This window comes from Corvus brachyrhynchos, unplaced genomic scaffold (genome assembly GCF_000691975.1).
Source record: "Corvus brachyrhynchos isolate BGI_N302 unplaced genomic scaffold, ASM69197v1 scaffold346, whole genome shotgun sequence".
NCBI lineage: Eukaryota > Metazoa > Chordata > Aves > Passeriformes > Corvidae > Corvus > Corvus brachyrhynchos.
The window spans coordinates 2347504-2370954 of record NW_008238644.1 but is presented as its reverse complement, the minus strand read 5'-3'; positions in this window follow the sequence as shown (position 1 = coordinate 2370954).

Here is a 23451-nt window from a genome sequence, read left to right as displayed (position 1 = left end):
AGTGAGATGTGTGTCTCAAGAGTCTTAATTCAGTACAATATTAACTCATTTTTCTTCTTATTATAACTTCAGTTCTTTATTATAACATCACATTTAAATGGAGTTTTTCCTTACAGACATCCAAAAGATACTATGTTTGTGAAATGTACACAAAACGTGTGCTTAGTTTCTTAGCATTTGATACCCTATCACTGAATCCATAAATATCCTCCCTTAGGTGGACTTTCAGAAGCCTTTGAATTAGACTTTAAGCCAGGATTCTAAAACTCTCAGTGTATACAAAGTTAATGAAGCTCAATGTTGGTAGAAGTACCAGGAAGAAGAGCATTGGACTTCCTGTGCTGAAATTAGAATTTTCCTTCTGGACCAATGAACGTATTAGAAGACTTCAAGACAAATATATCCAGTGAATAAATTTTAAATTGTGACCTTGATAAGATACAGTTTTTTGAAGTCTTAACAAAACATTATGAAATCTGAAAGTCAATTTTCTAGTTTCTTAAGTTCAGTAAGCAGGCGTTATCCCTGAAATACCATGTGCAGGCAATTTATTTTCTAATTTATTAACATATTTTGAAGTTTAAAATATATTAATTTATGTCCGATCATCAGCAACTCATATTTTTTGATTTTAGAGCTTTTCCTTTGATGTTAAAAATACACTAGGGTGTAAATCACAGTGTTGTAAATTTTTAAACTACAGAAAGACTAACATGAGATTTTTAAGAGGCAGAGTATATTACTGTAATTGTAGTAAGGAATTTTGTAATACTGTTGACGCTTTCCTATTTCTAGGTTCCAAATTGGAAAATCTGAAACTAGTACAGCAGCACTGAATTAAGTCAAGTGGCTTTCTGTAAAAGAGCCACTGTGTGACTAAGAATGGTATTTTTGGCATATAATACTTATGTATGGATTCCTCTTACAAGGCAGAGAAGTTCTGCTGATAAAGGAGCAAAAGATGAAATATCATTTGTGAAATAAGTGGTGTCCTTCAGGTTACTCATATATGGAGAAACCAGACAAAGAAGTGGAGATTAAGGGGGGCATTTTTCATACAAGTAAGGGAGAAAAAGTATTCTGTGTGTACAAGCCAAAAAGAGCAACTTGTTTGTTAAATTATGACCATAGGTTTGGGTGTGTGAATGTAACAGAATGCAGCATTCACATCTAAACAGCTAATAAAACAACTCTCTCAAGATTTTGTTTTGGTTTAGGCACACATTCTTAGGCCCCTTTCTAAGAATGTACACCTGTCTTTAAAGATTGATCAATGTTTCTTCATCAAAGGTAAAGTGATGACCTCAAAGACATTCACAGCATGATACATGTTCGCAGGGTAGGTAGCATCCTTGTCATGGAATGTAGCGAACAATTCAGCCTTAAATTAAGAAATAGGATGTGTATGGTAATTATTCAGAAATAAGGGAGACAGGAATTTTGTACAGTACGTGCAGATCCAAATGAATTCACAGTGGCACCTCTTCTGGTCAGCTTTTCTCATTGTGTTCTCCTGTGAAAAGGATCTAAGGCGTGCTGAGTTCAGGCAGAATCTTTCGTGTGTGTATTTGTGATTCATAATAACCTTGGACCCCTTGGGAAGTGTTACAGAGAAGGAAAATTTTAAAGAAAATAAAATCTAAATGATTGTAAAGTAATGCTCTTTTTAAAATCTCAGTGTGAGGATAAGTGACTAAAAGGACCATGATGCTCAATTATGAATATTTTATTCCTGTGTAGTGTAAGATCTTTCAGATAAAATGCATCACATTAGTGAAAAACCCAAACACCTAGTTCATTAAAAGATAACTGCATCATGAAAGATAGGAAACAGCCTCTTGAAAGTGCTTGGCAATGCACATAAAGCACTTTTACTTAATTCAGTTTGAAACTCAAGCATTGTAAAATCACCAAGCTACATTTTCCTTATCGGCATAATTTATGAAGCAGAATTTCTGGAACTGCAGTTGTTTGCTCAGTTTCCATTTTCTCCCCTATTCTCAGTAAAATAATCATGTTCATCCCTAGAAGCAGGGAAGAAAAAAAGAACTCTTCTTCCACAGCAGCTTACAAAGTGTATTCAACTCAGATTTCCTGCACATTAATACCCCTTAGGTACTTCAAATGCTTTCTGTTTGTGTATGAAAGTGTTCATACTGGAATTTTCTCACTTTTGAGTAATTGAGTGCAATATCTTCTAATGATATTAGAACCACAATGCAATAAAATATAAAAGGATGCTGTCACTAGCTGATTCAGTTACATTTTTCATATCAAATTTTAACACCAGAGAGTGTGAAATTCAGGTCTCCAATTCTTATAAATTGGCGAGCATGGATCAGGCCTAGCAGGAGCCTCAGAACCATCTGGCTGGAGCTTGAGACCTCTCTCCAGAGAGCAAATCAAGTGTCAGAGTGCATCTTTCTGTTAGTTGGAGTGAAGCAACTATAGCTTACTATTTCAAGCTTGTGGTTTGGAAATAACCACAGAGAACCTGCAGATAACTCCATGATTTAAAACTCAGGATTACTCCCCCTGTAACCATGCTGACATGGAAGGCATCCATGGGCAGAACCAAACCCTTAACTCTGAGATGTGCAACCATCACCAGCTGCATTTTTGCAGAGCTTCACAGGTGTGTTAGGAAGCTGTGTGGAGGGGTAAGAGGATCATCACAGAAATGAAGAGTCATTGTGACTGTCAGTAGCAACAACTTAAACTTTGCGGTAACCTTTATCCATGGAAAGTCTCTTTGTAATTAGTGGAAGATCTCTTGTCAGCAGCTTTCTTGGCTGAAGAGATAATGAAATACCTTTGGGGATACAGCACTGAATCTGAGGATGCAGAGCTGCAGAAAAGTGTAATTAATAGAGGAAATTTCATTCTTTGTAGCACAAAGATTGTCATCTTTGAAGAGGATATTACAGACCTTGCTCATTCTGGCACTCCCAAAATAGCCTGAGCTCCTATGGTAAAATTCCTACTGTGGATAAGGCAACATGAGATTTGTACTTTACTGTTTCTATGAAAGCACAGTATATTGAACCACTAAGGCAACAACCAGACTAGCATGAGACAGAGGAATGTCACTGATGTGTAACAGCAGAGCACTGGTAAATCCTGGATAATATTCACAATCCGGTTATCAACCTAAGAAGTCATCAGTAATAACAGGAGTTAATAAAGAGATAGAAGAATCTCTTTAAAGAGAAGGCTTCTGAAGCCTTTTGCAGCTGAGTGGTGGGGTGGTTTCCAGGCCAGATAAATCAGTCAGACCTTTCCCCACTGTGGTGGCTTTGGGGTGGTATCCATGGCAGAATCTTTCACATTTCTTTTAGAAATGGTAGCAGAGGAATTTAGTGAGTGGTTGTGTTTGACTTTCCATTCTTCCCAGCTAGAGTTTTTATAGAGGATGTCTCAGAGGATCCCCCATAAACCATGGTCTGCATTCCCTGCCATCTTCACGTAGTGTCCAGTGCTGCACTGCCACACCAATGACTGATGCTTCACTTACTGGCATTCCCTGAGTAGGTGAAGGAATTCCTGTGAAGACAGGGTGAAATACCAAGCACACAGGTTGCAGAAGAGAGGTCAATTCTTCTGTCATTTCTTTTAGGCTTCAATGTAAATTAAAATGCACAAACAGCTGGTGCACACCTGCTCCTGGATTTCGGTCCTACTTGCCTCATATCTTCACCTCGGAAGGCTTTCACTTTTCCATATTCTTTAAATGTTACTTTTCAGTATTTTCTAAATCAATTTGGCTTTCATGCTTTTGGTGTTATATATGAGATATAAAATCTTTTTAAAAATTGTTTGTTTACCAGAATAAAGAAAAAAGAGGCCAAAGAGGAAAAAAATTTAGAGTATTTAGAAATTTAGAGTATTCTCTATGCCTTATTTATACAAATTGGAAGTGTATGGATACTATATGTATGAAATCTAGAGCTGCTGAGAAAGTGAAATTTCTGTACCAAGAGAAATTTCAACATTTTCGTACTGGTTTTATCTTTGAGTAAAATGATAATAAAAATATTGTTATGGCTTTCAGAAGAAAACCTTAAAAAATCCTAACTTAAGAAACATTTATAGGAAAATATTTGATAAACATTATGGGGAGTATCAGCAGATTAGTTTTATATAAAATATTTTTTAAATTGCACATGAGAAATTAACTGTAGTGAGTTTCAGTGTGCGATTCTTTTTATTATTGCCTTTTAGATCAAACTTCATTACTGTTCCTTAAATAAAACATAAGTAAATTATAAACAGCTAGAAACAGCTAGAACAGTACTCTCCTGGAAGAAATCTGAGATTTAATATATAAAATAATTTATGGTGTAAATTGTGGATTCCTCATATAGTTTGTATAAAATGACTTAATGGCTTGAATCAGCCTTGGTAGACAATTACTGTGAAATCACATTGTTTTGTGCCACAGGGACAGTAAAATAGCTCATATATTCCTTGTTGTTTACAGTAAAATATAAATGAACAACATAAAAGTGGAAAGCAGCAGAAGAAAACTCTATAGGTGAATATGATGAGGCTGGAATAAATTACTGTGTTGCACAAGGCCTTCATTACATTCCAAATGTGAACAAAAGGATCAGTAAGTACATGAAATATTAAATGTTGGCATTTTGTACAACATCCAGAGAGAGTATGCCACAAAGAACCAGTAATCAGATGTAAAACATTCCTGTGGGTAGCTTTTCTTCTTAGGGATGAGAAACAAGACTTACAGCTCAGTAGACCCAAGGTTCTGCTGTAGGCATATTTGACTTGGTTGCACACTATCACCTATGACAAATAAATAAAATAATAGAGATCAATTACAACAGAAAGGAATTGAAGCACAAATGCCAAAATGTTCAGACTGAGACTCATTCATCTACAGTCTGGCATAATCTGTGACTGATTTTCAGATGTTAGGAGCAGTTGTTCTCTTGAGCAGAGGCAAAGATCCACATTCTTCTTCTGGAGAACAGGTTAGATGCTCAGGCCCAAAAACTCTTAAAGCATACACTTTAAATTACATCTGTCCAATAGTTTATGTAAACATATACTTAATATTGACAGAGAAAATATTCACCCTGAGATATTAGATGTGGTCTTTATGTTTTAACTTCAGGCATTATGTTTATTCTTAATTAACTTAAATTGTCTGAAACAAATTAAACACAAACAGTCAGATTAGCTATTGTGTGTGAAGACAGCAGGATGATGAAAAGAGCCCAGAATATGATAAACTTGGAGGATACATCTGCCTTTTACATCAGAAGGAAACTTACACCCCTTTTTTCTTAATTTTTCTCTGAGTTATCTCAGCAGCACGATTTGTTTTGGGCTGTTTTTATTACAGAGGACTGCCATAAGTTAGCACCAGGCAACTGAGAGTTCGTGGGGAGGTGCGTTTATAAAAAGTCTCTTTTTTTTTTAATAGAAAACCTCAACACTTATTAATAAGTTTGGGTCAGGTTTTTTTAAAGGTTTGACAACTTTTCTGAATTAGAAGCTTATTTTCTGTCTCCAAAACCAACAATAAAATACTGCTGGTGCAAGAAGCATCTTTTTAGGAGCTGTGTTTGCCCTGTGTGCTCTGTGCCTAAGTTCAGTGTTGCCATGAAGATTTTTGCCTTTTCTTTTATACCCCTGTTATACCTTTTTACAACTTCTGTATTCCCAGTGCTTTTTACCTACATTCTTGGACTTGTTTGTCAAGCTAAGCAACTCAGCATTTTAGAAGCTTCGTAGCTGGGGATCAGTGTGCCCCAGAGCCCAAGGTCCTCTCCAGAACACATTCTGTAAACTAAGATAGAACCATCCAGGAGAAGGTTCCTTGGGGAGGGGAGCTCACTCGAGCCTCTCATTGGGGAATCTTTGATAGATCTGCTAATTAGTAAGACCTGTAATGTTATACCAGATCTTTTGTGGGGTGTGCATTGTGATGCATATGACCTGGATGTGTGCACCTAAGGATCCTTAAAAATAAATACCAAGGTAAAATCCCTTTTCTCCTTCTAACCGTGTATGCCTCTTGATTTTAAGACCAGAAAAAGGCATCATCAGAATCTCTGTGCATGTGTAAATTCAGTAAGTGCCAGTTAAGAGTTCAGTCAGCTTCTCTGTCATTGCTTTCTCCCTCAATGGGAAGCCAACCTCTGAGGCTCTGAACATCTGCTGCCATGCAGCAGAATGACAGTGCTGGTGTCAGACTGTAGCACTGGTGCTGGAATTAGGGACAACTCTATCCTCGTTTAGCATATGGCAACATGTGTTCTCATCAGTCATTTATCTGCTACTGTGTGCCTACATCTGAATGGTAATGAGGGGGAGAGAGGGATGAGTGAAAGCCTGCCCTTGGATATGGAGAGTTCTTCGGAATCATCACACACAAGGTTAAACAAAGATCAGCTGGAATGAGTTGCTCCCAAAAGTCCACATTGCACACTTAGTAGTAATTTCTACAGGTAATTGAAAATCTTCTAACATTTCTGTCAGTTTCTGTGGTCAGTTCTGGTACTGCCACTATAAGGGGCATGTTTAAGTAACTGGTAGCAACCAGGACCATGTCCCTGAAACATCGACTAAAAGCTCTCAATTGAATGAACTCTGTATTGGAAAAACCCCCTAGATTTTACTTTAATAATGCAAAAAGAACAGTGTTCTTTCTCTGGTAAATACTTGAACCTGTATGGAAACAGATGAAATCTTTACTGATAATTGTTTCCAATTGATGATAAGATGATGGATAAAACAAAAATATCCTTTTCAAATACTTTATCTGAGCAGTTATGAAATATAAATATGAGATAGGCACAAAGGTAAATTGTTTCAAGGTTATATGACAACACTAATGGCTCTTCACGTTGCTTTGTTTTTTCCTTTCCAGTCTGAACAATCTGTACACTTTTGTGTATTTCTATAAGTCAATGTGGTTGAAATTATGTAAACATTTGTCATAATATAATTAATTGACTGTATCTCACTGGAGCTCATGTTTGGGTGCTCAGCTAGATGTTAAATTGGAAGAAATGTGGAACTGGTCCAAAACTTGAAAAGAGCTATAATCTCTACTCCATTAAAATTTTATTTATTTTTTTTTTTATAACCAGGATGTAGGTTTGAATAAATGTCAACAGACCTGATACAAGTTTTCACACAGGTGTGCATCAAGATCAAGTACTAAGAGAACAATCCAGCTCCTGTTAGAATGGATAGCAAGCTTTCCATCACCATTAATTATTTCTGGATTGGACCCTAGACTGTTTCCAAGTGTGCTCATCTAAAACTCTACAGAGAACCCTTTTACTAGAAAAAGCCATACTTGCACAGGTGTTGTCAACCTTTGTGTGAAAGATCAACCCAGTGGGAATAAAAAAAAAAAAAATAATAAAAAAAAAATATACATATATAACTTGTTGCAATAATGGAGTTTTTTCTGCTACTGCTTGACTGGGGAACACACTCAAGTTACCTTGATCATGGACACTGTTCCTGCATTAAATCAATTGCAGTTCCTTTGTACATATTCCATGACATTGAAGTTTGCTCCTCAAACTATTCTAATGTTTAATGCTTAAATTAGTCTGCTCTGTTTAAATTATACTTTGGCTTTGTACTCACAAAATGATTTTGCAGTAAAAATGAAGGACAGCAGAATAACCGAGGTCTCTCAACTCCAGAAGATTCCTGAGACAATCCTGATTTTTAATATGATATTAGTATTTTTTATACAATGATACCAGGAATTTTTGATATTTCTAATGGTAATGTGGTATTTCAGAAGATGATTTCCCAAAGAAGAGTAAGTTTTAGAGTATTGTATAAAATTCAAGTAATCAGCTTGAATAGACTTAGGGCAGCAAAGATGTGTAAAGAAAAGTTCACAGAAAGGTGATGCCTTGGGGAATGAAGTTCCCACGTGATTTCTTGGTGGATGCTCTGGTTAAAATGTCCTCTGGCTTCAGCATCTTTCCAGTGATCCCTCAGCTGGGATAACATATGGAACCAGTTGCTGAATAGGAATTTGACCTCAGCTTGTAATGACCAACCATTTTTTTTGGTTTCTGTTGTCCCAGGACAAACAAACAGGAGGTGGAATAGAGGTAAGAGTTGGTATTTAAAGATGTAGGGAAGGGGAACCACATGTGTTGAAACAAAAGACCTTAGGATAAATGACCACATTGAATTTTGCACTTTTTTTCCTGTTTGCTTATTACATTGGTATCCATTTTCCATTTGAAAGGATTTTTAAGCAAATCAGGCTATCTTGTGTCAGCTCCACAGGACAAAGAGCATCTGCCACAAGTGAAGGTGGCTGCTGGAGTCCAGAGTGCCTTGGTCTCATTTTGCACTGCTGTGCTCTGTTGGAAAAGGGTAAATTGAAGCTGCATAAGAAGCAGGTTCTGGAAACTCTCTTTAACATAGAAGAGCACTTTAAGTTACCCAAGTCTTTCAATGCTGCCAGAGGAGGATATCCTATCCCCACTTGTTCATTCCAGCCACCACTTTTTGTTTACACAAGTGTGATCCATGTAATAAAACCTGGAGTAAAACCGCTGGAGACTGGAAACCAACGTGTATTTATTTTGCCAGGTGAGTTGTAACTGGGATCAGTTCCCTGAGCAGCTACCTGAACATTTCTTCTGGCTGAAGTGAAGGGAGGGTTTTGTGAATATATGGAGGGCTTTGAGCAGCAACAAAGCTTGCAACAGCTTTCAGTGCTCAGGGAACTGTGCATGCACTGCTCAAGGAAAGACTGGCAGCTTGCTTTAAAACTAGGAAACAAATGGAGAAAAGTTTACCTTAGCCTGGAATTTGGTCTCACTGTATCTCTTGCATTTGTAAATCAGTGCTACACAGATTAGTGCATGCATCACCAAGCCCACAAAGAAGATACAGGAGTGTGTTCTCTCTGCCAAGCACTGAATTTTGTGCTACTTCCACTAACTGAGTTAAAAATACAGCCCAAAGCATGAATCCAGGATAAATACCAGATGCAGAGAGTAAAAGATGTGCTTCAGTCTATCTTTTATCTGGACATCTGCAGTTTCATGACTCTCCCAGCTTGTTTGTGTTAGCCCGACTTTATATCACACACAGCTTCTTTTCATGCTTTATCCATTGATGCTCCCTCTGGGGCAGCCTGTCCCTGCCTGTGTGCTGAGAGCACACTTCCCTGAGATATTCTTACTTGTGTTCCTTGTGTTTTAACTTCAGGCATTATGTTTATTCTTAATTAACTTAAATTGTCTTAAACAGCTTAAACATAAATCAGTGAGATTAGTTATTATGTGTGAAGAGAGCAGGATGAAGGAAAAGTCTGTGCATTAGGATATGTCTGCAGTTCCTGCATCTCCCTGGGACTATTTTCTCTGTTCACTCCTTGAAATTAAGGATACATTTGAAGGGATGGGTTCTATGTGGAATCATGTCTTCAGTTTGCATCCTTGTATCATATTCCATGAAGATAGTGAAGACAAAACAGATTAACCTGTTTTCCTGGTGCTCACATTTATTAGTCATCTAGAATTAAAGAATGCTGATCTGATGGGGCAAGTGGTCAGCTCCAGCAGCACATTTCCAGCTTCTCTCTCCTCATTATATTACTGCAAAGGGAAAGCAGTCAAATTCTTTTTATACTATTATATATTTCAAAGAATAACATTCTTGCCCGGGCTGAGACTTTGTCTGACAAGTTTCAGTGCCATTTGAGTTCTTTATGCTTGAGCTATAAACCGAGGCAGGGAATAAAGGATTTTCATAATAGAAATGCTCTCACACCACATTAATTGTATCAGCATGAACTGTGGCACTACAATCAAGGTTGTTTTAATTTGACTAAAAATGAATAGATTACTGTGAATCAATTGCAATCTAATAAGGGTCTTATTGTAAAACCTACTGATAAAATGGAGTGGAATTGTTCTGAACTGTGTTCCTGGGAGTGAGAATTCAAAAGAATTTAATGCTGCCTTTTCTAAATCTTTGACCAGTGATACTAATGGAAATATAGGCACACCTATCTCCCAGTGTTTCCACTTTTCATTAAACTGTTGCCAGATTATTACTAAAAGAGAATTCTCTTCCTTAAAGCTTTAGTCTGAGAGGAACTGAGCTGCTCCTGGCTAGAGTTGTGTTCCCTAAAGTCCTATTGTCTGTACAGGAAGCTGAGGGTGCTTAGCAATTCACTGAATGTGGCTCATGAGCACAGACAAAGAGGCAAGTAGATTGTTTAAGATGCCTAAAACAGGAGTGATTCATCCCAGTCTTAAGCAGCTGTCTTCAGGTGGACTCTAAAACCAGTCCATCTCTGCATTGTCCCAAAATATCTAAATAACTGTGTTTTGTCTAAATGCTTCACTTTTTTCATGACTAAAATTAGGAGGGAATAAGAATCACAGCACATTTTAGTGAAAATATTTTTACTCAGATTATTGGTAATCTGAGCCCCAGATTGCTTCACAATTTCCTTGGTAAAAGACCACATGCTGAAGGTTAAGTTATAAGTAATCAAACCTTGTCTGTGTGTTCGATCTTCCCCCAGAAAGAATCCAATGTAAACTTTATAAACTCATACCTGATCATAAAAAAATGTAAAACACATTTGAATTTTCAGGGATTATTTTGTTATCCCACAGGCTTTTTTAATAATCCTGCTAGTTAAGAGTTCAAGATTTCTATTTCATGATTAGAAATATGAAATTTGTTTTCCTAGTACTTTAGACACACATCGTGACAGCTTTTCTATGTTGCTGAATGTATTGATTCTGAAAGTTTTGTAAGTGGATGTTTGACTAAGCATTTGTGCCATCAAAGCTATATTTGTCATTTGCTATTTTGAAGCAAAAAAATTCAAATGGAAAGCAAATTGGCATGTATAAAAGTATCAGGGATATTCATAAATAGAATTAATAATGATGACAGCATTTGAAAGCATTTTAACTTCTACTTGCAGATGTTAAACAACTTTAAACTGTCAGAGTTCAGGCAAAGAACTGTGTGAGTTGTCTTGATTAGTTTCTCTTTGCTGTTACAGATTTTTTTCTGCCTTCTTTTGAAGGACCCAGTACTGAACACTGTCAGATGCAAAGTATTGGACTATATGCAAGATAGTTTATACCAGGATGGCAGATCCTATGATCCTAGAGGCTTTTTCTAATTTGCAATTCTCATATATTTCTTTTTTTTTTTTCCCAAGCCTCAGTCACACTGTCAAGGAGAAGAAGTAACTCTCTGTGATTTAGCCGACCAAATATGTCAGAAATAATGAAAAATGACTGGTCCTATAGCCAGTGATCAAAGAAAAGGAAAGAGAAGGAAAATTATATACCCAGACTATCTGGCAAACACTTATTGATAGGAAATGCATTTGTTGTACTCAGGAACATTTTATGAAAGATTCATAAACAGGGTAGTGGTAGATTCTGCAGCAAGTAGAATGAGTAGAAAATAAGTGTAAAAACCTTGAAAAAACAATGTTTGATATTCTCAGATTAATCACTTAACTGAGGCTCTATGGTTCAAATCAGAAATCACTTAATTCAGACAATAATAGTCATCTGAATTGCTTTGAAATAATTGTAATTTATTATCCACACAGTGAGGCAGGATTCTAAGGAACAGGATTTTCTTCTCTTCATCTCTGCTTTAGAATTATTCAGTTATGTTTTGCTCGGGTATTTTGTCATTTCTGACTTCTGATCCTAATCAGAGCCAAAAGAATAAAAGGTACAAGAAAATGCAAATTTAAATTTAGTTACAACTTAGCCAACTAAAGACAGGAATAAGTTTTATTTTAAATTAACATGCTTGCTTATCTCCTGCCTATAATATCCATCAGTGACAGATTTTGATGTCATTTGCTACAAGTGTTGCTCCTGTTTTAGCTCTGTGGCTTAACCCTATTTCAAGCTGAGCATATGCATTAGTGGCTACAGAACTGGAGTCAGTGTCATTCCTCCCAGCAGCTTTGGAGGTATTTCACATTTCCTAGCTACCCTGGGACTACTGCACATGATGCTGCCAACCTCCCTTGCTCTGGGAGAAGCTGTCATTCCAGATCTCTGCTGATTATTGCAGAGTATCAAGTTATTTAAGAAGATAGTCATGAAATGTTGGCTTTTTTCCCCATAATTAATTTATTTGTACTTTATCCATAATAGCTGCTCATTCCAAACACTTCTTACTCGTTGAGAAAGCTCCATCACTCACAGATGCTGTATAGATTTTTAATTTTCTCCTGTAAATGTTATATGATGCCTGTCAATTACCATTTTGGTCTAAGGCTTTAGGAATTAGATCAGCCTCATTAAAGTAGAACAAAGTAATTTCAAACTAAGCTGAGTATTTTGTGCTGAGCAACACAAAAAAAAAAAAAGCACTAATCTAAAATTGCCATTTTCATATTGATCAGCCAGGCTTTCTTTCCTTGAAACGCTCCCTGATGCGTTTCCATTCAAATTAGGTATGGACATAACCACTGCTGGCAGCTGTTAATGGGCAACAGAGTGTTTCATGTCAGAGCTTGGCCTTGACACTTGCATCTAGCTTTGTGTTCCAGCTGCCCAGCAATCTTATGCCTGTGAATGTTTAAAGTTTGGTCCCTTCTAGGGGCCTCTTTCATATTAATGATAAAAATTTAAATGCATTCCTCAACATATGTGAAAGTCCATGGGAGCAGAATAGATTCTATTTTAAATGTGGACATTATTAAAGTTAATCACATATTAACATTTTATTAAATAAAGATGGCTGTAACTGCTGCTTAGATATTTCCCTGAGTCAGTGATTTGGGTTGGTCCATTACCATGTAAGGCCATCTGTGAGTTTTAGATGTAAATCTGAAGCCTGTGAATCTTCGGGACAGAACAGATATGTGTTGTGAGCTTTAAGATTCAACGTGAAAGTTTAGAATAATATTGTTAACATTGTTTGGAAAATAACTGCAGTAGCTATGTATTCTACATAGTCCAGATGGATAAAATCTCTCAGGGACATTTGTTTTTATGGCCTCTAACTTATTATTCTAATGCCTAACTTTTATGAGGCAAACTCATTATTTTTAGCAGTCTTACTATCTCTTAAATGCAGTGAAAGGCAAAAGAGGACCACAAATCTGTTATATTTAAAGCTACTGAACCAAATGTCAACAATTACCATGGACCTTGTGCATTTCTTAAATAAAAATAAGGGTAACTGTCTCTTGACCAAGGCTTTTACCCTCCGAATAAAACGGACATTATACTGAAGGCTTTGTCTCTATTATTGACTCAGTGATGATTGGTGATAATGTCCCATCAGGTTGTGCTAAAATCAGCATGATTTGGCTCTGAGTTCAGCTCAATACATGCAGTGCAGTCTGTGTTCAAGAGCTGCAAAAAAATCTGAAGGCAGCCACAGAACCATAAGAATAGGGTTGATGTGACCTCAGGAGGTCACTGCTTTCCTTTACTGATCCCAGACAGATTCAGCTCTACCTGAAAATTATTTGACAGCCATTTATCCAACCTGTTTTTAAAATAGCCTGGTGATGCAGAATCCCCATCTTCTCTCAACAGTTGTGTTTTAGCTCTTAATTCTCTTTCCATTCAGCATGTTCTTAATGTATAGGATAAATCTCCCTCATGGTAACTTAAATCCATTACTTATTGTCGTGGAGAATACGTTGGTGCTTTCCTCTCTTGGCCAAACTCTTGATGATATCAGCTGTTATTGGAAGCAAATACTCATTTCCCCCCTTGTTCTTCTTTCAGCCAAATCATTACTTTCCAGCTTTCTTCAGAGGTTTTATTGGATATGTCTTGGGTTTTGCTCCTTTTTGAACTTTCTACAGTTGATCCAGCTCCAATGTTGTGCCCAAATCTGATGTAGTACTCCAGCTGAGCCGCACTGACGTTGCAGACTTCAGGTATCTTATGTACAACATTCCTGCACACATCTCCTAGTAGGTTATGGCCCTGTGGACACTGTTCCATTCTTGGTCCATTAATTCTCAGGTCACCCTCTGTAGAACCATTTCTATCATTCTACCTTGTAGCTGTGTGTCACCTTGTGGCCCACATTGAATTACTTATCATTTTACTGATTCTACCACATCCTTTCAGATTCCATTCCTGTCCTCTAAAGTGCTTGCCATCCCTCTCTAAATGTTATCATCTTCATACTAAAGTGCTTTCTATTCTGCCATCTAAATCATCAACAATGAACCTTGGTGTCTAGAGTACAAGATGGATTTAGGCAGAGCTCTGCTAGTGGCAGACTTGAACCAGTTCTTTGTGGGATCCAGTTTGCTTCTAAAATAACTTATTTGTTCCACTTTTACCTTTATTATTTACTTGTGGAGCACAAGTGTTCAGTGCTCTGAGAACTGGCATGTCCTGGTAAGACTCACACCACAATGCAGAGGAATGACACATTTTGAGCTGACTAGAATGGAAAGATTCCTATTCCTTATGAATGTGGAAGACACCGTGGAGGTTTGGCAGGGTCAATATTGAGTGAAAAACAGATGGGCCTGAACATGAACGATTGGGTTTCTCAGATCTGTTAATATTAGAAGAAAAAATTGATCATTTGTGAACCAATTCTGTTGTGGTAAAACCAATCCACAGTTCCACTGCCTACTTGCATGTGCAGCACAGACATTATTATGTCTTATTAATACTTTAAAAATGTATTTGTAATCCTTTCAAATTTTCACTTTCACATCTTGATACAGGACTCCTTGGAAAACTGAAAGATTTTTTTTGTTTCGTAAATAATGTACATCATGTAACTAGGATGCAGTTTAAAACAAGTTCATAGCACTTTATGCTGAATAATAGGAAGGAGGGGCTTTTCTCTATTTATGTTGAGCAGAACTTTGTCCCAGAAGAATTTCATTTTAAGTTTGCTAAAAATTGAAAAATATATGTTTGGGGAGATTTGAATCTTTCCGGCCAAACCAAATTTCTCATGTTGGCCTTCTATAGAATGTTCTCATAAGTGAACATTCTTTAATTTGTAAACAAGGTTTAAGCAGATTTTATTTGCTGTAGAGAAAGATAATATTCAGATTTTTTTACTATTTTATTAATCTTTGTTCCAAAATATTGAAAGTCTAAAAATATTTTATATTCTTTTGTAAATCATGCAAGCTAGGATATTTACATCCTTTTAAATAACCAGACCATGATAATATGAATGAAGAATACTGCAAGTAATTATGAATATATATTTCTGGAAAGTTGTACCATAGTGATGTTTCAGATAAAGTTTTATTAAAACTGAAAAAAGCCATTTAGTCATTTCCTCACAAATGTTTGGTACTGAGCACTGCTGAAGCTGTATCAGCAATTTGTTGTGAAACAGCATTAAATGTGAAAGCAAACCAATATGAACCCAAGGAATCCTCTTAGGGAAATTTCTGTTTGGGTGGCAAAAAGGGTTTGATAAATTTACTTTATCATTCCAGAGAAATTACCTAGTTCAACATCATTTACAGTCCAACATAATTAGATCTTGAGTAATGTGTAACTGATTGTATTTGTAGTGCAAACAAAACCCAACTGTGGCTGTGTAGATCAGAATATTGATGATTTCATATGGAAAAATAGATTAGAGACACAGATGGCTTCAGAGACCACGCTGACACTACAGCTTTCTGAAACTTTACAGCTGCTAGAAGTATAATCTTGCACTTTTGCAGCTACTGAAAGGTGACCAATATGGGACACTGGATTTCTGCTAATTTTGGGAAGGTGCAAAGACATCTCTAAACCAGAGAGCCTGTAGCTTATGTAGATACCAGAAAGAGTCAGAGTAAAAGGGTCAGCTTTTTTGTTCCTTGACGTCAGCACTGTGCTCACTCTTTGCTGAGAACAGCACTGTGCAAAATGCTACTATTTATTCCATACCAGCTCTGAGCTGTTTAATCCTTAATCTCTGGGTTGATGATTTTTTGTCATAAACTTTCAAAACCCAGAATAAATGTCAGAATATTTTTATATTTGTATTCCTGTGAAAATGTTTTTTCTGCATACTTATCTCAGATTTTGACATTAAAAGTGCCTTTAGTACTCAGAGACACGTCCAGACTGAATTCACTTGACAGCTGGATCATAAATGAAAGACAATCTTGATGTTTAGCATCATAAAAATGTTGATGGGCATTAGCTGATTACTATCAGCTTAATTCAGTGTACCAACCCACCTTTGTGTACTGTGCTGTGCAAGTCCTTTACAAAAAAGTGTAACAGGGAAAAGAAGGATTCTTTCAGACAACATTTACAGGTTCAGGTTCAACTATTACTGAAAGAAATGCAACCAATCAATACATGAATATATTAAAGAACATCTGTGATCCTACCTGCTTAAGTATTTATCACTCACTGGTATGATGCATGGGGGTTTTGTAAGGCTGTTAAATAAGAGGTTAAATATGTGATGAATTTTTATTTCAGGAAGAGATATAGGAAGCAAATAAAACAGAAATTTAGTTAGCTGAATGGAATTGTGGATTTTTAAAATGGTTTAGGCAAAGTACAGAGGAATAGGAAATGAACCGACTTATGTAAGCACAAAACTGATGGACCTGCTCTGAGTTTATACTAAGAAAGTTTCCTTTGGAGGCATGTTCAGTTCCTTAGGAAATAAAAAAAGGTGGTTAAAAAGTATTTGAAACTGCAGAGCAGGGTAGCACTGGTGATCATCTGGACTCAGGGAGAAATCTCAAGATTGAGCTTTGTATAAAGTAGAAAAGATTAGTCATCATCAATAGTTATTTAACTGTAAGATTGGAAGGCTTTAGAAGAGATGAAATGCTTCAAAGAACTAAGTAAAATGTGAGTTGGTTTGAAAAAGGCAACTTTTTAGTAAATAATGAATCTATCTTATTAAATGATTAATATTTCCACAAACAGATCATTTTTAATCTATTTAATATAAGCATAGAGGAAACTAATGTCTGGGACATGGAGCTAGCAAAATTGCAATAAAGAAATTGAAGTAAAGAGAACTTATATAAGTGTATATAATTAATTATTACTTCCATTTAAATTATTAGTTGACTCTGTCACATACTGCCTTTCATCAGCTCTGCCTGCCATTCTGTAGGAAGGCTCTCATTCATAAACTAATCTGAGGGTCTAAAGCTTCTTTAAACAACAGGAGAAAAAAAATTGTTTGGGTATTTATTCTTGGTCCTTCTGCCTTAGAAAGCTGGGACATGCACTGTGTATTCTGAAAAATCATCTGTGCTCACACAATAAATCTGACACAAGAAACACCTTAAATTCCTCTTGTCTCTTCAAATATCTGGTATCAGATGTTCACAGCTGCCAGATTCTGGGAATTCTGAACACAAATAAAAAATTTTCTCGGTCAAAATAGCTATCTTTAGTTTTAAAGTAAACTTCTACAAAGCAGCTTCTAGAAAGATAATCTATTTTAACTTTATTGTTTTGTTATGCAAACGAGATTGGTTTCAAGAACTGGAGTTCAAAGGAGTTGCTGGCATGGTAATAAGGCCCAGTTCAGCCAACAGAGGCTTGCTGGTTTATATGTGGAGCTGACCAAGCACTTAATAAGTGACGTGTTTTGTTGAGATTCCCATCTGGTTTTGCTGTTGCTCAGACTTCAGTTTGTGCTGACATCTCTATGAAAATGTTCTGAGTTCTGAGAATATGAAATGCAGCCATCCCATGTTGTGTTTCGGTGCAGTCACAGCTTCTGTAATAACGGGCACTGCCCAAAGAGGTCATTTCAAACAGAGCCAAATCAGCTGCCTGACTCATCCTTTATTTCCAGACAAAGCCCTTAATTCTCTGTAATTTTCTGTCAGTGTGGTGATACCTGCCCTCTGGGTAAGAACTGCAGGAAATCAATGCTCATTCAGGTCAGGTCAATCAGGTCAGTTTAAGGTCACCTTTACTGCTGCGGCATCACAAGAGGCTTGAGGGTCTGTCCCAGCATCATAACACAATTGCTCTTCCATTAGAGCAGCCTACTGAAAAAGAATTCATGATTACTTCCTTTCCTCGCTTCTCCTTTCCCTTTCCTCTCCCTGACAGATTACTTGCCCTAGCACTTTGCACAATACTCAGTCTTAACATTTTCCAGCTGAAATGTTCAAAACTCCCACATTTCACAGGCTCAAGTATTAAAGTATTTTATGCTTCTTTGCTAAATGAATGAACTGCAAATGCATCCTCTCATAAAGAGGCTTCTGCCAACAAGACATTCCCAAGGTATGGCACTTGATTTTAGGACACTTGTAAGTAAGTAAAGGATTTTGTTAAAAGCAATTACAATGGTCTTTCTCATTCTGTAACTGGTTTTGAATTCAAGCATTATCCATCTGTACTGGTTTTGGCTGGCATGGAGTTCATTCACTTCATAGTAGCTTGTATGATGTTGCAGTGTAATTTCAGTGTTGTAGTTTCAGTGTGACTAAAACAACCTTGGTTTTAGCTGTCACTGGGCAGAGCTTGCCCAGAGCCAAGGCCTTTCCTGCTCCTCACTCCACCCCACCAGTGAGAGGCACTGGGAGGGGACACAGCCAGGACAGCTGAGCCCAGCTGACCCAGGGGATAGTCCAGACCCAATGGGTCATGCTCAGCATATAAAGCTGTGGAGAAGGAGGAAGGAGGGACATTCAGAGTCATGGTGTTCGTCTTCCCTAGTCACTGTTATGTGTGATGTCTGTCCCAAAAATGCCTGAACACTCATCTGCCCATGGGAAGTAGTGAATTAGCTCCTCTTTTGGCTTGCTCACACATGCAGCTTTTGCTTTACCTATTAAACTGTCTTTATCTCAACCCACCAGTTTTCTCACTTTTGCTGTTCTGATTTGCTTCCCCATCCCACTGTGGGGAGTGAGTGGCTGAGAGGGGCTCAGCTGCCTCCCGGGGTAACCTGCAATAGCATGTCCTTAGGTGTCTCTGAAAACCAGTTATTTTCTATATCTTTATCTGTTAAAAAGGCTGAAGACAGCCAGTAGTCTAACCATTTATCTTTTGGTTGTCTGTAGAGTTATAACAATATAGATGGCATAATTCAGTGGCAAGAAAATCTATAAGCATTTGACCTTACATTATATCATGCTAAAAAAACCCCCTAAACATGCTTAATCGAATATTTCATTCTCTTGCCTTTCCAACCAATATTCCTTAAAAAGCTGGCTCGTGCACACAGATGCTTAAAGATGCATTTCTAGTCTCCAGGATATTTTAGAATGACACTGTATATTCCTCTGTACCAGAAATATTTCTCTGGTGAAGCTCTTTCCCATTTGCCAGGAAAGGTAAAACCAAACTCAACGTGAAAGTTAAATTTATTTTTTATTTATCTTCCCTTTTGAAGTTGTCCACAGTGTCCAGAAAGATTCAGAGGGGAAAAAAAAGTCTTGATAAAGGCCTGGTACAAAATACCAGCAAGATGGGGTCATGAGTACACTAATATTTGTTGTGAAGGGCAGGGGGGAGATAAGGATAAAATGTGGCAATTCTTGGGAGTAAAACAAGCCACAAAGTGAATGTAAATGAAGAAAATGATAAAGCTTGATCTAATTTGTCTGTTGACCTTTAATTTTTTAATATGTTATGTGTCTATGGAATATGCCTGGCTATTGATCTGTCCATTAGCTGGTCTTGAGCAAGTGGAATATACATTATTTATTAATTTCCATTTTCTTTTATGTTTCTAGGATCTTTGGAAGAAAAAAATGCTCTCCATCTTCATAGCAAAGTGAGAAGTGATCATTAAGTATTTTGGGGATGGAATTTTTTTGGCAACTTAATTTAAGCAAAATTCATCCTTAAACCTCTAATTTCTTTCTACAAGAAGGATCAATGCTGAAATACATAAGAAGAGAGGCTGTCCTGGAAAAGTGAGAAAGAGTGTGCAGAAAGTAACTATGCCCAGATGAATCCACTGTGCCCTGTTTGGCATAAAACATAGGAGAAGCACAAAGAAGATATCAATATTTTGCTTCTGCTTTTTTTAAAGGAAATAAAATCCTAATGAAATAGAACTTGTGTTTGGGTGGTGCTTTTTGCTTGTCTGTTTTCCTTCACTTAAATAGTTATTTTCATCAAGATACTTGTATTTTTTCAGCTGTAAAGCCCAGGTGTATATTCTTGTTCATGTTAAACTAGAGGATTCAGTTGCTCTGTCTGTCCTTAATATTTGTCAGTGCAGGAAAGGCAACACTCTCTTTTGCAGTGCTGGGAGAGAAGGGTGGATTTCTTTACCTCCTTGGCTGGCTGCTGGAAAATTAAAAGGCTGTTGTAGCCTAACATAGATAAAGAGACACCAAAATGAGATATTTATTCTCTGGTTTTATTTTCTCGGCATTTAGATCTTATCTAGAAATGTACTCTGTAGGAGAATACAATAGTAGTATTAATTGCATGCTTTACTAATGAGTGTGGTGACACCTGCAACCACCACGGAGAGCTCCACTCACAACAGCCAGGGTTAGGCTTGTTAGCACATGGTGTTCAAAAGTGCCTCAGAGAGGTTCTGAAGGAAAACAATTCACCAGCTGTACAGGTATTTCCAAGGTCTTTCTCCCAAGCACAGGGGGAAACACAGGAACAAGCATTAAAGTGCTGGGCTACCTCTCTGCCCGTGTTAATGTGGGCAGGGGGTGCTGAGGCTGGAATGGAAGGGACAAGGAGGCAGGATGTCAGAAACATCTCGGACAGACAGTGCAACCTTTTCACTGTTGCTGTGGAGGGAGCACCACGCCAGCCGCTCTAAGTGTCCAAACTCTCTCTGACAGCCCTTCTCACGCCCTCCCTGCACTGCCTTATTCTAGTTTTTTGGGATGAAGCCTGCTGTATTGAAGCAGGTATTTCCCAACAACCTCAGGACCTCCAGCAAGGCTCTGCCTGATGTTCTTCATGTTCCCAAACATTCATACTACAGAGGAAGAGAGAAAAACTGCCGACAACCCTGCTTTGCAGACAAAAAATTCGCGTTTAGTGACAGGAGTTGGTTTGCAAAGCTGCAGAGGGTCATACAGCAGCATATCAGTGATGTTCACAGAGGCTACTCCTTGTATCCAACAACCAACAGAACTTTGTTTTATTCAAAATGATTTATTGGAAACTTGGACCCAGCTGTATGGTGAGAGCTGTGGCTACAGTTACTGTGTTACAAGCACTTAAAATACATCTTCTTGCTTAAAAAGCTTTTTATCCTTTAGGCTAGACAGTTTAATAAACCAAATAAGAAACCAAAGGCAAACATACAGTAATAAAACTAAACATAATATACCAAAGCAAATCCAATAAACCAAAGTCAAACCTAAATGCAGGAAGGGTATTCAACATGTAGAGATATTTCCTGGTGCAGGAAATTTCAGCAAACCAGAAATTCAGTAATATTCTTACACAAATTACTTTTCACAAATTATTTTTTTATTTTTCTTGGTCAGTGCTGTAATTCCTTTGAGCCTTTTCAGCTGTGGAGGTTGCAGAGAACTTCTAAAACTAAGACAGCCTCAGAGTAAATTGGGGGAAGACAGTTCAAAGAGTAGCATGTAGGGTGACATTTCCTGTGTTACATCTCACTTAATGAAGCCTGCAAATGCAGTCAGAAAGACCTTTTAAATTGAATTTCATAATTTGGCTTAGAACCTGAAATCAACTTACCTCCACAGAAATCAACAATCATGTAACCACAGTAGTACAGAGCCTGGGAGTGGGTGAAAGTGTGTAGGCAGAAACAGAACATAATTTTATTCTGCTTTCTTGGTGCTGGTAATGTCATAAACATCCTGCCATTCTGATGTTATTGTGTTAATGTTAAAATATTTGGTTGATGCAAATAGGAGTCGAGATGTAATATTCTTTATATGGCATTGCCCAGAGCAAAGTAAGAACACCATGACAACAAGTAGCCTGCAAGCTGTCATGTTATTTGTGTTCAGCCTGCAGAACAGCTTATAAAAAGCTATCAGATGACAGTCATCCTGAACGTCAATAGTAATCTAGAGAGAAAGAATAGAAGAATAACAAATGGTGAACATGAAAAAAGCCAAAAAAGGTAGAATGAAACACCCCAGGAACAATATTTTTCCATACACTTTGAGTTTTCCTAAATGACAGTCATTCATTAAAAAATACAGCTTCTTGAGTAAAACCCATGAATGCAACCACTTTAGCCTTCAGACATCACCATTGCCCCCGTAGAGAACTTTGCTAATAAAAGGTGACAGCACACAAGAAACCTTTCTAAAATTTTACTGAACAAAACTATCAAGCATTTATTAAATTGACAAAGATGACTACAGGGATATGAAGAAATTTCTTCTGAAAGTACAAATATTACTTAGAAAAAATATCTGAGGAACAGCAGACTCTGTGAGCAGTAACATTGCATTTAAGGATATTGCCCACAGTGCTGTCAGGATCCTTATGGATATAACTCTTGTGATTAGGCCTTGCAGTAGTTATTAATCTATTTTTCTTTATTGTAAAATCATCTTTCATTGTTTAGGATTCTGGACTAGCTTATTATTGTTTTGCCATGTACACAAGTAGTAAGTGACTATGAAGCAATGCATCTTTTTGTACTGGTGAACACGGTCACAGAGGTCACTGTCCTGGGGAAATTCAGTTCCAGGAAACAAACAAGGAGCAAGAGCCCCCATTTTACAGAGCTGGCTTAGTTTCAGTGGGACTATTTGTGAGAGGAAAGTGAGTGGGAATTGATCCTTTAACTGTCACGGTTTCATTTGAAATGTAAAGTGTGTGAAAGAGTAGCCAGGTGTTTTAAAATCTGAATTTTTACACACAACACGCAATGACTAGTCTTTTCTAGGTGAAGCAAAAATAAAAATGGTGATGCAAAGCTAAAAAGACCTACAATTGGCATTTCTGGCTGTCCCAGGTTTTTCTGTATCCTTTGACACCTAACATATCAGGAAATGCAAAGATAAGCTACTGCTAGTGCAGATGCAAAGCAGTATTTTAGCACCTACCTATGGAAAAATCAAATTTGTCAGAGAGAATGCAGGGCACCGGTAACATATATTGCTGATTTCCTTGAATGACACATGGGATCTAGTAAACTACTTTTGCAGTGTGCTGCACCACTTTTCAAATACCAGGGAGCTGAAAACCTCAGCTCGTAGTTGGCTTCATTAATGAGGTACCCCACTAAAAGTATGAGCAGCTCTGCTGACAGGCCATCTGTCTGCTGTCAGCCAGGAATCGATAGCCTGGCCCTCAACTGCATCAGCTGCACAGAAACTTCTTGAAGAATTCAGTAAGCAATCCCTAGAAAGAAAACTGCTTAATTGTGCCTGTCTTGGCTGCCACTGTAAGAAATTAACATCTCAATTTTCCCTAGGTATTAAGAGAACAAATGGAAAAAAAAAAACCAAAAAATGAACAAGACCCCAAAACAAAACAACCCAACCAAAAAAAGTGTTGATACATTATTCATGCCAGGGAA